The sequence below is a fragment of the Macrobrachium nipponense genome, chromosome 32 (assembly GCF_015104395.2).
Source record: "Macrobrachium nipponense isolate FS-2020 chromosome 32, ASM1510439v2, whole genome shotgun sequence".
NCBI lineage: Eukaryota > Metazoa > Arthropoda > Malacostraca > Decapoda > Palaemonidae > Macrobrachium > Macrobrachium nipponense.
In genome coordinates, this window is record NC_061094.1 from 70,249,697 (window position 1) to 70,254,042 (window position 4,346).

Consider the following 4,346-nt stretch of genomic DNA (forward strand, 5'->3'; position numbering starts at 1 on the left):
AGCGTGTCGAAATAGTACTATGAATTTTATAGGGTAATAGTATTTCCTATCAGATAACGCTGCGATTTATGAGTTCTGGTATATCTTTATCCTTTGAGCACTGACACGTTCTCTCTCTCTCTCTCTCTCTCTCTCTCTCTCTCTCTCTCTCTCTCTCTCTCTCTCTCTCTCTTATATCAAGACATTACTTGAGCAGAAACACCGCGCTAATAATCTCTTGTTTCGTCAGCCCATATATAGCATAACTCGCCAGGAATTAGACCGATACCTCTCATCATTACAGAAGATGAACATTAAAGGAGAGATGTTTATGGCGTAATTGTCTATATTCAGTCTTTTTTCTGCGTGTAACGTATAACCGTTCCAGTAATTCCTTCCCCATTTGCGCTGCTCGTCACTGAAGCCATAAAGTTCTTCTAAAAAGTTCCAACGTATTTGGATAAACTCGGTTTTTTTAAGTGTGATTGGCTAAACGCCTTTATCTCAAGCTATTTATCGTTTTTTTTTCTAAGCCCGTTGAGAGAGATAATACTTTATACTTTTGTTTTGACATACAGCTCTTAATCGTGAGGGTTTTTGCTTTGCTTCCTACTATAAACAGTGTCATATTAGTTCCAGCTAAATTATCCTTAGTTTTTCTAATATTGTCTCCACCTCACAAACAGTCAATTCATTTATGAGTCTTCAGCTTTTGGTTTATCAGTCAAATTGGGCCCCCTCGTATCTAGTATTCAAGTACTTCCTATCAGCATATCATCTACAACACACACACTCACACACGTGTGTATATATATATATATATATATATATATATATATATATATATATATATATATATATATACATAAAGGTGTAAGCCACGAAGGAAAAATAAACAACAAGAGTTTCCGCAGGATCTTTCGACGTTGAAAGTCCGAAAGTCCTTTACTTTGCTAAATAAAGGACTTTGAACGTCGAAAGATCTTGCGGAAACTCCGTTGTTTATTTTTCCTTTGTGGCTTATACCTTTATTTATGGATTTATCACGTTCCAGACTTTCGTGATTCAGTTATACACTACATACATACATACATATACATATATATATATATATATATATATATATATATATATATATATATATATAGTGTACTTAAGGGCTTTTGTAAATGCATTACCAATTTGGTTGTTCTAGACACTTATGAACATCATTTTGGTGTGAATGAGTCTATGAGTCTCAACTGAATCTGACCTCACGATACGAATTAAGAAACCTATCAGCCAATCACTATCTCCTCATGAATGGTGCAGTTCGTCAAGCAACTAGCGGGAGATAAAGCTGAATGATTCTTTTAATTTCTCTCGAGTAGATATCGAACGGCTGGGGACATGACGTGAAAGGTATATTTCTCGTTTCAAGAATTACAGTCAGGAGGTGGGAGCCAATAACGACAGGTAACAGTAGGTGCTTTGTAAAGCGATAAATGTTATCTTGAGTCGTGAAGTTTGTTTGATTAGAGGCGAGTACCACACAGTGTTGCCAAAGCGCGGAGAAATGACCAAAAGTGCGGAGAAGATTCGAGGGGGAGTCATTGAATGCAGAGCTGAGGTCTGCACTCCTCACGTATGCGGCGCTGTAGGTCCGCATAGTATATATGCTTTTAAAACTTTTTTCCATTAATAAAAAATGATTGAAATTATATAATATTTTTGAAAATACTAATATTTTTGAAAAAACGAACTATTTTCACTAGTCTCGAGTGTTCGTGAGCCAATATCAGATACGATCATATACGATTTTCAATTAAGAACCGATTTTGTCAACAGCAGATGACGTAACCCAATGCATTCATTCTATAGGTCCAGCAAATTTGCCTTTGTAATCTTATATATATATATATATTATATATATATATATATATATATATATATATATATATAGGTTAGTAAAATTTGGTTAATTTGTGAAATCTTGGGGTGAAGACTGACTTAAATTAATGTAAACTTAGTCATGTGTAACGAGTTTTTATTTATTTTTTTGAGAAAACAACTGCAAACATGTATTAGGCAATTTCATTAGTTGAAGTTATTCAACTGATTATAACCGAATAAGTTTCGATATCTGTATGCTAGAAAGTGGTGTATTATAATCGTGGATTTCATTATATTAATGTAGCTTATTGATAAAAAAAGGACCACTTATGATGTGCTCTTTTCCAATTTTTTGAAACTCATAGCCCTGAATAGGGCATTCGTTTGGCTTAGAATTGGCACATGTATACCATAAATCATGCATAATATGCTGTCCATTCTCTTGGGGAAATATCTCATTTCAAAATATCCGGATCATAAAAGGTGGCATATAGACCTACATGTTTCATATCGTTTTTGTCAGTTTACAATGTTTATGGCCTTGATTTTAAGCCTAGACCTATGTTATATATCAGGTTGTTTATTATCATTAATACTTCAGCAAACGTTTGATTTAACATACAGCATATTACCTAAAGTGACAAATATGGCTTAAAAAAGAAAAGAAAGAATAAACTACTTATGAATATCGAAGGATTTATGGAGCTTGTCAACTTACTCTGTGGGAACGCAAAGAAATGAATGCAAAACCAACCGTTTTTAGTAAAGAAATACATTTTAGTGCAGTTTTTTTGTAACTTTCCACTTTTTGCTGAGAACTTTATGAATACATTTACTTGCCCTTGTTCACTTTGTAGCCTAATTTCCGCATCAAATCATATACAACAATCATAACTATAAAACAGTAATCACACACACCCAACACACACACTACACACACACACACAAACACACACCACCACACACACATATATATATATATATATATATATATATATATATATATATAATATATATATATATATATATATATATATATATATCGAATTTAATAAACCAGCTTCAAGACCGAACATTGTCCGCGTATCTCGTTCGATTCTAAATTTTACTATCATTAAAGTTACGTAATGTTTCAAAATATATGAAGCACCTGAATTTCGGAAAGGGGAAAATCTAACTCTAAAAAGGTTTAATTAGTAAACCCAACTCATATACTGGTAAAGATACGGTTAATATAGTATAACCAGGGTGACTATTTCGTCTAGTTAGTGTAGCAACATAACATTGCTTGGCAATTAACACTACACCTCCCGGTGCGGAGCTAGTTTCTTGGTGATGTGCGGTCTTCGCGGCAACCCTGGTACCACACGACTTGAAAGTATGGGTCTATGCTTTACTTGCTGCATACATACACAGTTTCACTCACGCACACAGACGTGGTGCGAACACATTTCACACATTTCTCATTTATCTGTGTGTGTGTTCTGGACCATTCTAATGCCAGTGGCATTTATTTATGACAGCCCTTGAGAGATTATGCCTATTTTGTAACCATATCTATCCAACTCCTAAAGATATCGCCTGAGAGAACACGAATGGTAGAAGGATTATTAATGTATAGGCAACTTAGTACGTACATTAATCTTGTCCCACGTAGAATAGAAAGAGTGTAGGTCCCTATACCGGCTCACCATGAGCTTAAAAAATATATTAGATAATGTCTGGATGAAATAGGTCAAGGAATGAAGAGGCTGAAGACCCTGGAAAAAGGAATGTTTTAGGCGTATAGTCATGGCGATCGTGATGTGTACTGTACTGGTTGTACTACACAATCCTTTATTCTTTGTTGGTTGAAGAATCCTTGATTCTGTACTGGTTACATTATCCTTTATTCTGTTTTGGTTACGGAATCCTTGTAACGGTTACAAAATCCCTTTTTCTTTGTTGGTTACAGAAACCTTGTAACGGTTACACAATCCTTTATTCTTTGTTGGTTGCAGAATACTTTATTCTGTATTGCTTACATAATCCTTTTTCCTGTATTGGTTTCAAAATCCTTTATTCTGTATTGGTTTCAGAATCCCATATTCTGTTATGGTTGCAGAATTCTTTATTCTTTATTGGTTTCAGACGACTTGTAATGGTTACAGAATCCTTTGTTCTGTATTGGTAACAAAACTCTATTCTGTAATTAGTTAGAATCCTTTACTCTGTATTGGTTACAAAATCCTTTATTCTGTTTTGGTTACAGAATCCTTTATTCTGTATTGGTTACAGAATCCTGTATTTTGTATTGGTTACAGAATCCTTTATTCTGTATTGGTTACATAATCCTTTATTTTGTAGTGGTTACAGAATCCTCTATTGGTTACAGAATCCTTTATTTTGTAGTGATTACAGAATCCTCTATTGATTACAGAATCCTTTATGTTGCATTGGTTACAGAATACTGTACTCTGTATTGGCTACAGAATCCTATATTTTGTGTTGGTCAC